Source organism: Equus caballus, chromosome 16 (assembly GCF_041296265.1).
Source record: "Equus caballus isolate H_3958 breed thoroughbred chromosome 16, TB-T2T, whole genome shotgun sequence".
In the NCBI taxonomy this organism is placed as follows: Eukaryota; Metazoa; Chordata; class Mammalia; order Perissodactyla; family Equidae; genus Equus; species Equus caballus.
Window position 1 is genome coordinate 93,799,155 of NC_091699.1, and position 12,330 is coordinate 93,811,484.

At 47.6% G+C, this 12,330-nt stretch overlaps 1 long non-coding RNA gene across 1 annotated transcript; it reads left to right on the plus strand.

Moving 5' to 3' along the window:
- LOC138918095 (uncharacterized) lies at positions 1–1,348 on the plus strand. Its single transcript, XR_011427070.1, has 2 exons — positions 1–557; positions 1,058–1,348. It is a non-coding gene; the product is annotated as an uncharacterized lncRNA (long non-coding RNA).
- Positions 1,349–12,330: the final 10,982 nt, after the last annotated feature.

Here is a 12,330-nt window from a genome sequence, read left to right on the forward strand (position 1 = left end):
GGCATTGCGTCTATAAAAATAAAACTAGTTAATGGTTTCAAGGAAAAACGCTTCTCGAGTTTTAGTCGCTCACTTCTCTTGTAACTGTTGAAAGACTGCCTTATTCAAAAAAAAAAAAAAAACCAGACTGCCTTATTCAATTAAATATGGCGTCTTGTTCCTTTCAGTGAGGAAGGACAGAGTTCTCTGATGCTGATTTAAATACCCCTGGGTGAGAAATCTCTCTTCTCTCTGCCCTGCGGACGGGTGCACTGAAGTGCGCAAGGGCTGGTGCTCGTTGCTTCACGTCACAAGCCTGCGTCTCAGTTAGAAGTGATGGATCCCGTGCTTCGAACAGTTATCACCAACAGAGGGGGAACTGTCTGATGAATTCTCTGACAACTCTGGAGCAATAGTTACATCGATTTCTCCACATAAGTTCTCTTAGACGCTCTGCTCACAAAAAACCTCACATGGGTTTCAAAGCTTTTTGTGTGAGTGTTTGAACACCCCCACAAAGAGACTTCCGAGAAAGAAGCCTCAGTCTGTTTAGCTGGAAGGACCGACGTAATCTGGCGGTAAGTCTCATCCTTGCTAATGGATCCTCCCTTAGACTCTCTGGGCAGCTTGGCCAAAGGCGTTTGGAAGCCGAACTTCACAGCCTCCACCGCAGGCCGCTGGCACGCGAGAGACCCAGCCCCCTCTTCCTCCCGTCAGCGAAGGCCTTTGCACAGTCTCCGGTTTTACCTTCACTCAGCCTTTTCTATTTCCCCACAGCCTGAAGCGGGGGGAGGTTTGTAGGAGAGTCAATAAGAACCCCACATGTCGGTGTTTTCCTACCCAGACTTATTTGCTTGCAAGGGAACCTCCCCAGTGGCCACCACATCCCCCCGAGGAAGATGCCCACTCAGTTTACTCCTGTGCTCCATGAAGCTGCAGCTTGGGCCGCATCATGAGCGGGTCTGGGAACAAGACTGCTCTTTCTGTCCGTTGTCACACATCCGTCTGAACTCAAAAGGGCCTCCCTTAAACCAGGAATTTCTATTCTTCTGGAAACGTCTTTCTTTTGCATTTGCAGTGCTGTGGTTTAAAGGTGACAAACAGAGTGCCTACCACTAAAGTCCAGCTGGCAGGCGGGAGGGACCCAGAGAGGAAGGCCTGGAAAACTTGGAAGGTGAGCCTGTGCTTCTGCAAACACACAGACTGGAGCTCTGTTTCCTTGGTACAAGTTCTAGAAGACACAGACACATCCTGTAACTCCTCTGCAGAGCTGAATTACAGTAAATGGGCCAGCACAGGTACCTGTACTTATGAGGTAGGTGTCTGTTTAACCTTCCGTGTTCAAACTCTCCATCAAGAAAAAGAAAAATTAAGAAAGAAGACGGTTACTTGGAAAAGAACTAGCAAGCATGGTTCGTGGGTCAGTTCAGATCCACCAGGAAGCAGAGGCCACCGAGATGGAATTAGGTGAGCAGGAGATGTACTGAAGGAAATGCCTGTACAGAATAGAGGGCAGAGAGAAGAGGAGGCCGGGAGAGTCTTCGCATTGCAGTGCTGGTGTGAGCCCTGGGCAAGGAGGATGGGGTAGGAAGAGCCTCCGAGAGCGGGGCGGCTCTGAGACAGTCCTGGCCAGCCTGATGGGGAAGTCCACGGCAGTCGCTGACGGACAGAGGTGTCCTGGGAGGGGCGAGGATGGCTCAGCTTTCGCAGCCAGCTCTGTGCCATCCCTGGTGGCCTTCCGTGTGAAGTGTGCAGTAGCTCCCAGACACAGCACCTGCGGCCGCCAGCCCACTGCTCTCCTCACGGTGGGTTCATTCCTGGAGGGAGCCCTAAGCATGAACCCACATGGTTCCCACCGCAGTCTACACAGACTGCAGCACGGAGACTGACTTCTCCATCCCTTTTCAGGGTGTGGTTCTTCCAGGCTTCCAGTGGACTTCTCCTCCTGAGGGGGACCTTAGAAGAGGAAGGTGAGGAACACAAACCACAGCCCCTGTTGCTGCAGTTGGTCTTGAGGCCACAACTTGTGTTTATCTTCTCTCTCCTCCACTATCCACTCTTGAGTCTCCACATGCGATGCTGTCACCGTGCAGGTGTGGACGGCTTGCTTCCCTGGTGGTGCATCTCAGCTTCATTCCAGAGGGGCCCAGGCCCTTGGAATCATACCCTTCAGACTGGGGCTGCTGTGTATGTCCATCCACAGTTAGAACTGGGAGAGAGAATCCCCGGAGGTACGGAGGGGATCGCCTGGACGTGCACATTTCCTCCCTGCCTGCCTGCCCTACTTGTGCAAGAGCAGCCTTAGCTCCTCCCGCTGCTCAGGGTCGCTGATTCCAGCCAGAACGATGACGACTCGTCTCGCCTGTTGGTCCCTGGACACAGGAGTCTGGAGTGCCTACTCAGCATTCATAGATTATACTTCAGTGGTACTGTTGTATGTCCCCTAGCAAAAGTGCACTCCCTTTGGGCACCTGAACTTCTACCCCTGCAAAGCCCAAAGTTGTAAGGTTGGGAAGCACAAAGATCCCCCATGAGTCACTGCGAGTGATGTTAAGTGGGCCCACTCTTGCTTCCACCCCTTTGTTCTTGGACCCGTGCATTCTTCCTATGAGTGACATAACATCTGAAGGTCTCTGATTTGGTGTATACACTGTACCCTGAAGGATGGCGCCCCATCCCTGCTGAGTATTGCTTACAAGCTGGCGTGTCAGCTGTGCCTTCTCTCTATCAGTTTAGCTAATGTTAGATATTGTAGTACATAGTACAACCAGTGGATCCTATAGCCAAGGGGTCATTTCTGCACCTCCCTCACTGCACAGTGGGTTCGCTGACCGGATGCTGTGTTGTATGGGATTTCATGCCTACAGATCAGGCATTCTGTAAGTTTCCAGATAGTGGGGCTGACTGAGGCTCGGTGGGCAGGAAAGGCAAACCCATATCCAGGATAGGTATCTATTCCTGTGCAGACAAAGTGGACAGAAGGGGCCACTGTGGTCACCTTGCCAAGTGGCTAATTGGACTCTTCTAGGAATAGAGCTGTATTGGAGGCTCAGTTTCTGTTGTTGGCACATTGGACATTTAGAGCAGCAGGAGCTAGATGAGCTTTGATAAATGGGAGTCCATGCTACTGGGCCCACGCATAGCCTCTGCCTCTGTCCCCTTCCATTTGTCCGTTGTGTCAGTTCTCAGGTGGTTGACGGCAAAGACTGGCTAACATAAACTAGCCAAGCCTCTTTTGTCTACTTGGTTTTCTAGTGCCTCCTTAAGGCTGAATGCTTTTGGGTGGGCATTAATATGTAACAAAATCTTCATGCTTCTCGCCCACTCCCGTATATCCATCCACATGCCTCTGCTTCTTACTCCTTTGTCTCCAGTCTTCCAGTCCCTTCCCTTTGAGGGTCACTGCACAGGAAAGTGTATATATTTACCTCTCAAGCAGTCACCTCTCCTTCCACACAAAGTGAATGACCTTGCAAAGCCTGAGGGTCTATGCACTGGGAAGTTTCTGAGCCAGTGTCTGTTTTTGTCTTGCACTCACAAGCTGAGCAAACCTATCCATAAACCACGCTTGGGCTTTTCACTCTCCCTTCAGCTGGTTGGGTCCCTACAGAGAGTGAAGGAAGTGGGTGAATCCGTGGTGGGTCCCATGGGGGTCTGGGGTACCTGCTTGTGCAGCTTATGCCTCTGCTCCTGCTCAGGCTCAATCCAGGATGTACCATTTCCATTTTATGATGGACTGCTCTGGGCTTGTCCAACTTTATGACTTGGAGGATCCAACAGAACCTAGCTCATAATAGGCAATTCTAGAGGTAAGCTCACTTGGTCCCCCATGGCCAAGGGTTCCATCTCCACCAGGGCCTGCTAACGCACCAGGAGCTGTCTCCCAGAGATGTTTAACTCTCTGCCACAGACGGCATGGCCCTGCTCCTGAAGTCCCGGGCCCTGAACTGTGAGCCTCCCGCTGGGGCTTGCTGTAAATCCCATACTGCATCTCTTCCCACCTCCAACACCGTAGGCCGTGCCAGGTAGTGCGCTCAGGTAACAGGGCTGCTTGCGCCACAATCTGTCGTTGCTGTAGAGACCTTTTGTGGTCTAGGCCTCACTCCAAGACAGCAGCCTTCCATGTCACCTGGGATGGTGATGTAACATTCCTGGGTATGGAATATGTTGCCTCCAGTGCCCGAACAGGTCACTAGGCATTGTGTTCCCCTCTTTGTAGCAGGAGATGCAAGCAGCAGCACTTTGTATTTTACTTCAGAGCGGTTGTCCCGGCAAAGCCCTGATTATGGAGGCGGCAGATCCCTGAATCTTCAGAGGGTTTGTCTCCCCTCCTCTGGTGTGCATGTCTGCTACCAAGGTTTCCCACACACTAGCCATATCTTGCGCATCCTGCCTGACCGGCACAGGGCCATCGATGTAATGGATCGGTGTGATGTTCTCTGGGACGTTTAGATGGTCCAGATCTATATCTGAACTATATATAACAGAGGACAGGAGAGTTAACACATCCCTGGGGCAAAACTATAAATAAATATTGTCCATTCCACACAAATGCAAACTGCTTCTGATCCTCTCTTCTAGTTGGAATGGAAAATAACTCATTTGCCAAATCAACCACCTCATACCATGTACCTGAGGCCTTATTAATTTTGCTCTAGCAAGAACAACATGGCTGGCACAGAAGCTGCCATCATGGCTACTACTTGGTTGGGCTCCCAGGAGCCCACAGTCACTTTCTTTGTTCCAGGTTGGTGAATTAAACAGGGATAAGTTAGGGGCCACAAATGCCCTGCATCCTTTAGATCTCCAGTGGTGGCACTAATCCCTACCACCCCCACTCACACCCTCCCCCCAGGATGTAATATTGGTTTAGACTTGCTATCTTGCTGGGGGCAGGCAGTTTGGCAGGTTGCCATTTCAGAGGCTTCTACTTGACCTTCCGCACTGTGAGAATTCTTACCCAACAGACCAAGGGCCGATGGAGGGGCTAGGCCAACTGCCAAGTGGGTCAATCCCAATTATATACCCAGAAACTGAGGAAATGGCCACCAGATGGGTCTGCAGACTCAGGGAAGCCACTGCAAGTCAGACTTTAGCCAGAACTCCATTTTATCTGGTCCCCATATCCCCCACTCTAACTGTGGGGAAAGGTGCATGACAATGCTTCAGGTTTCCAGATGTCTGTGTCAACTCAGGAGCTGTATCCAATAGTCCTTGAAATGTCTGCGTATTCTCCTTTCTCCAGCGTACAGTCGCCCAAGAAAATAGCCACAGATTTCTTTGGAAATGACTGAGAATCCCGACAGCATTACTTGCCACGGTGTTCCAGGGTCCCGCTCCTGAGGACCTGGCCACCCCTTCAGTCAAGGGCTTCCTGACTGATAATCGGCTCGGACCCAGGAACTGAGTGAGGGATCGTGACTTTTTGTTGGAGTGACCAGTCTCAGCCCCGCTCCTTCATTCCTGCCTTATTCTGATTGTAGATGTTGACCAGCGCCCTTCCGGTTAGGAAGAACACCGAGAATGGGAAGAAGGCTATGGAGTATTTTAAATGCTATCGTTAAATGTCAAAGCTGACTCACTTAAAAGGCAATCTTACTTAATAGCCCAAAATATTTAAAGCCACGAACTCCCACTTATAGGTACAAACCAAACAGAAATGTTCACACATGTTGACCCGAAGAAACGTGCTAGAATATTCATAGTTTATAGCAGTAAAACCTCCAAATTGCAAGCACCCAAATCCCCTCAGAGTGTAGACTGAATAAATAAACAATGAGGCACCTTACCACACCAGAATGTAGAATGAACAAACGACAACCACAAACACAGTAGGGACAAATCTTACAGGTAGAACATTGAGCAAAAGAAGAGAAACACTCAGGAGTGTACGCTGTATAATCACACTCATAGGAGTTACAAAAACAGGAAAAGCGAAGTCAAGATGGTCCTCACCCTCGGCAGGAGACCAGTGACTGGGAGGGACTCCAGGAAGGGTGCTTCTGGGTCCTGGAGATGTTTTCCTTCTTGATCTGGGTCCTGGTTCCATAAGTGTGCTCAGCCTGCGAAAATTCATCACATTGCACACTCCTGTAGGTTTTCTGTATGTATTTTATGTTTCGACAAAAAGTTCAAAACGCATATTTAAAGCCACTAACTACCCACGGAGAACTTCTGAATGCAACTTTTGGGATTTTTATGTGAATCAGAAGTTCCCAAACTTTTCGAAGCATCACAATCACCCTTCCGCTGAAGGGTCTCGGGGTAGAGACGGTGGTGGAAGCGCGTCAGGAGCACGGGGAGGCCGCCTCGCTGGTTCCTACCTTCATAGCAGAATAGGGTCAGAGAAGCATTCGGGGGTTCCTTAGCCTCCTACACCCTGACCACTTCTGGACGTTTCCCAGACTATGGAGGATACGAAAAGTTCTAGCCACCTGCCCAGTCCTTACTCCCAGGGGGGGCATCTGCCCCTAGTCTCAGTCCCTGTCCAATCCTGGCCAAAGTCGCTGGACAGTTCTAATGGACATTTCATGTTTTAGTTGGTCCTGTACATTTCCCCCCTCTTTATGATCACAGAGCACTTCTGTGCCTACGAGGGACCAATCCCAAGTGGTTTGGGTGAGACCGGTGGTGACCTTCTGCCTGGCCCTCCAGCCTTAGGAGTAGGACTATGACTCAAGCCTGGCCGATCAGAGTCCTGCCTCGGTCTTTTTACCTGCAATGACTAGTGCCTCAGCCTTTTCACACTGAGCTGCAAGCAAGGAGGTACAAGTCTAGCCACTGAGGCCGAAATCATGTTCACCACACACAAGAAGCCTGAGTGTAGAATAAAGACAATTAGAGACAAGTGGACAGCAAGGACAGAAGAAGAGATAAATCCCCAAAGATATTGTTTGAGCTACTGGATGTAACCATGCCTGAAGTCCACAGCTAAACAGTTACAAGACCAATAAGTTCCTATTATGTGAACTGCTTTGAGTGCATTTATGTTACTTGAAATTGAACTGATGACTAATACCTAGAATAAAACAAAAAAAAACCCATGAATGTCTCTTTTACCCCCTTTACTTGGGCTTAGAAAAAGCTATAAATATACCTGTTTCCCCTATTTTGGGCCCACCATGGTCCTTTAGTCCTTCTGTGACACAGATTGATTCCACTGAGGCCCTGCACACTCAAGCAAGTACTGTTTAATGTAAGAACTCCAAGCACATGGCCACACAGCTGCTATCAGTCCACGGACGGTATCATCCTTGCACTCCACTCCTCCACGATCTAGAAGTCCACACTGAAATAACAGAAGGGAATGATCAAGGCGGACGGCTGTGCCCCAGGTGGCCACTGTCCCCTGTGCTCTGCATGTGTTGTTCTGGCTACAAGTTTTCTTTTTCACCTTCATCCTGTTTGACATTTCAGTGATGGCTCGTTTCCTCCAGCTCTGGATCTTCTCTCCAGTGCTGGTCCTTCAAATTTACAACGTCCCCTACCTGGAGCAAAATGCTCCAAGAACAGAGCACAGTCTAACGAGTCGAAGTCTTGGCCTCTATCTAGAGGCCAGGCTTGGGAAGTGGCGAGAAGCTTCCCCAGCACAGCCAGCGGTAAGAGAGGCCAACAACACCCCCTGAGGGCTCGGCTGCCTTTCACGCCAGAGGAGCTTAGGCCCATCCTCTTAGGACTCTCTCTTGATGGAGAGGGACCTCAGTGGCACTAACCAGGCTCCTGTCATCTTGATATCATTTGAGTGTGTGTGAGGAAGATTAGCCCTGAGCTAACATCTGTGCCAATCTTCCTCCACTTTGTGTGTGGGTCACTTCCACAGCATGGCTCATGAGTGAAGTAGGATCCAAACCGCAAACCTGGGCTGCCGAGTTGGAGTGCCCGGAACTTTAACCACTTGGCACAGGGCCGGCCCCCTTGATATCATCTTGAGAGCTTCATGGGAGTGAGTATCTGGATGTTTCAGGAAATGAAGACCCACTTCTTGGCCTTCTCCTCACCACGCTGAGGGTCCTCAGGGTTGGGCAGCAGCCCTAGGCACAGGAACTATGGAATGCTTATGCTTGCAGGGCTACCACTGTAAAGCACTAGTACATTAGAAGTATTTAAAAGGCCAAGTAGGGGCCAGGCCAGTGGCGCAGCGGTTAAGTTCACACATTCCGCTTCGGCGGCCCTGGGTTTGCCGGCTTGGATCCCGGGTGCAGACACAGCACCCCGTGGCAAGCCGTGCTGTGGTAGGCATCCCACATATAAAGTAGAGGAAGATGGGCATGGATATTAGCTCAGGGCCAATCTTCCTCAGTTAAAAAAAAAAATAGGAGGATTGGCAGCAGATGTTAGCTCAGGGCTAATCTTCCTCAAAAAATAAATTAATTAATTAAATTAAATAAAAGACCAAGTGCAGGGGCTAGCCCCGTGGCCAAGTGGTTAAGTTCCTGTGCTCTGCTTCGGTGGCCCAGGGTTTTACCAGTTCAGATCCTGAGTGGACATGGCACTGCTCATCAGGCCATGCTGAGGTGGCGTCCCACATAGCACGGCCAGAGGCACTCACAACTAGGATATACAACTATACAATGGGGGGCTTTGGGGAGAAGAAGAAGAAAGAAAGGAAAAAAAACAAAGACGACTGGCAACAGATATTAGCTCAGGTGCCAATCTTTAAAAAAATAAAAAGGCCAAGTACATTAAAGTAAGTGTTTCAGACACCTATTGCTGCAAAAGAAGCCTCCCCAAGCTTAGTGGAGTAAAGGACAAAAATAATTTGTTATCGTTATCTCTCAGGGTGCTGGGGCTTGACTGAGCTCAGCAGGTGGTTGTCTCAAGGTGTCTCATGTAGCTGGTGTCAGCTGGCGGCTGGGGCTGGAGTAGCTCAATGCTGCCTCACTCATATGTCTGGTGACTGATTCTGGCCGTTGTCTGAGACCTTAACTGAGACTGTCGACTGGAACACCCACAGGTGGCCTCTCCATGTGACCTGGGTTTCTTCACACTGTGGTAGCAGCGTTCCAGGAGAGCTGTCCTGAGAGACAGGGCCAGGCAGATGCTTGTCACCCTTTATGATCTAGCCTCTGAAATCACACAGAGTCACTTCCAACACATTCTGCTGGCAGAGAGGCCACAGAAGTCCACCCAGCTTCAATGGGAGGGATATAGATGCCACCCCCTGATGAGAGAGGTGCAAGGTCACATGGTAAAATGAGCATGTGGGACGAGAAATATTGTTACAGCCATCTTTGGACAATATTATCTGCCACAGTAAGCTTCTGTCAATAATGTTGAATAGTTGCTGGCTGAGCAACTTGTTATCTGGGTATTAATTATCAGGAGCTCCACTGAAACACTGATAGAGGAAAGCAAAAGTCACCATATAGTGAAAATATTCCTCAACATGCACTTAAGCATCTCTACCCACTTAACCCTGAGAGTGTCTCTGATTGTTGCAAGTTGTAAATTTCCATTCACACAAGGCAAAATGAAAAGGTAAGTCTTGCAAAAGATAAAAAATTTCATTAAGTCAATTATTTTTAGAGAATATTTGGAATCTCACGTAATTGGTAGACCAGTTAACAATGGAAGAAGAAAAAAATTAATAAGTATTAATAATCATGTGTTAGTGGAATTATCTGAAAACCCAAAGACTAAGGAAGGCATTAGGGAAAATCACTGAAACCCTTTGAGTATTTCTGCGTGTTAAGTGAAGGGTGTCCTGTGTGTTGTTAAATTTGTTGGAAAAATGATGTGCCCTCCAAAAAAAAAAAGCAATACTTGATTCAGCCTTTGTACATTTCAAAGACCAGCCCATAGTTTCTATAATAACCTAAATTCTGTTACATATAAGATAAAATTATTTTTATAATTTTTAGTTTCAATATTCAGATATCGTTCAAGTCAAATTCTTCCTATGAAATTTTGATCCCTTTTTGAGCGGATTTACTTCAGTGGCCTTTTTTCCACTGCTTTTGAGTAAAGGCCCTTCTGTAATCCGCTCAAGCTTTCATCCTTCTCCAGAGAGTTAAGTGTGAGCAACACCAATTTAAATGACTTCAGTGACAGTATTTTCACAGCTTTCTTAGAAAGCCTGTTATATCAAGTGAAATTAAACCTGAGATCTTTACAAGATCTTTTACAAGAGCGTTAGTTTTGGCCTCTGATATTAGGGCAAGATGCCTCTGTAGTTATCTGCCAGACACCGTTTCATCAAACATTTATCGAGCATCTGCTTTGTGCAAGGTGGTGTGCTGCAGTACCGGGGGAATCAAAAAGAGGAACGGACTCTGTGATGAAGGCATTCATACGTGTGTTTTCATCAAGGTCACTGTGGAGTTTACACCACCAGATCCACCAGCTCCATCACCTCCACCGCCACCATCACCTCCACCACTGCCAGCAGCAGCCACATAGATCCAACAGCTTAAAACACATTGACCATGAAAACTGGAATCAAAGAACTTTACCCTAAAGGTATTTGGCAGACAGCATCTCTCACGCATTTAATTCACTTGTACTTCTCTTGGTGTGTATTGCAGATTACCAAATTACATACATCAATATGCTGAAGTTTTCAGAGCAGTTTTTCAGCATTTTGACATGCTAAGAAGAAATTTTAAGTGTGAGGGAATCATAGAAATTACTTATTCCAATTGCCTCATTTTTGAGGTGAGAAAAATGAGCCTCAGAGAAGTGAAGTGACTTGTCTAGGGTCACATGAGTAGACAAGGACAGATCAAAATAAGCACTCGACCCTCTTGATTTGCTCACTGCCCAGGTCCTCCTCGCTGCAGGAGCACCACGTGAGGACTCTCAGTCCAGCCCGAGAAAAAAGTGATCACACCTCTCAGGCAATAGAAACTCTGAAGAAAAGGAGAAAGTGCCAATCCTCTGCCAGGAGGCCCTCATTAGCTCGGTTTGTGGCTGGTTTTGTAACTGAGGAGGCCGCGCAGGAGAATGGGGTCACGAGGTTTCCGGGGATTAAGCGTGATAATGCTGTGTGCCCTGGAAAGAAAACGATACTTTGCACTTGTATAATACCTTCTTCCATCCAACAATAATAAATAAGACTTTGTACTTTCAGCCAAATATTGCAAAATACTTAACAAATGTTTAACTCACGAATTCTCAGAACAATCAAGTAAGAAAAACTTTTGAAAGGAAGAAAGAAAGCAGCTCTCATCCTCGTGATTCAGTGGGGAATCTAAGGTCAGGAGAAACGAGGCTACACCTAGCTGAGCTACACCCACGTGCAAAGACACTCCTGCATTTGAACACTGTCTAAGCAGAGACTTTCAGCATGTCCCCTGAAAGAATTTTTTAAACCACGTATCCCTTCACAAAATTTTTAGTTGATGTCTATAATATTTCATATGCTTAAATAATTGCAAAGGTTGTAATTTCCAGCATATTATTAATATAGATATTTTTAAAATAAACTATTGCAATGCTCTTTTTAAAATACCCAATTGAGTCTAAAATCCGAGCAATTTGATGCCTATCATCACCCATATAAAAATATATCTAGGGGCCGGCCCCGTCGCCAAGTGGTTAAGTACACGCGCTCTGCTTTGCGGCCCAGGGTTTTACTGGTTCGGATCCTGGGTGCCAGCACGGCACCGCTCATCAAGCCATGCTGAGGCGGCGTCCCACACAGCACAACCAGAAGGACCTGCAACTAGAATACACAACTATGTACTGGGGGGCTTTGGGGAGAAGAAGAAAAAAAAGATTGGCAACAGATGTTAGGTCAGGGCCAATCTTAAGAAAACATATATATATAAGCGAGTTGTTCTCTGGCAGCCAGAGACTGTACGTCACTCCCTCTTCTCTTTAAACTCATGTTATTATCCCATTTCTCCTACATACTTTTATCCTAACAGACATATTATTATGCTCAGAGGTCTTCTTATTCATTGTTACACTTCTCCACAATAAAAATGTTTGTAAATTAAATTTTTAAACTTTCTGTACTTTTTTTTTTTTGAGGAAGATCAGCCCTGAGCTAACTACTGCCAATCCTCCTCTTTTTGCTGGGGAAGACTGGCCCTGAGTGAACATCCATGCCCATCTTCCTCTACTTTATATATGGGACTCCTGCCACAGCATGGCTTTTGCCAAGTGGTGCCATGTCTGCACCCAGAATCTGAACCAGTGAACCCCAGGCTGCCGAGAAGTGGAACATGCGAACTTAACCGCTGCGCCACTGGGCCGACCCCGCCAATCTTCCACTTTTTTTTTTCTCCTCAAAGCCCCAGTACATAGTTGTATATCCTAGTTGTAGGTCATCCTAGTTCTTTTATGTGGGACGCCACCTCAACATGGCTTGATGAGCAGTGTATATGCCTGCGCCTAGGATCCGAACTG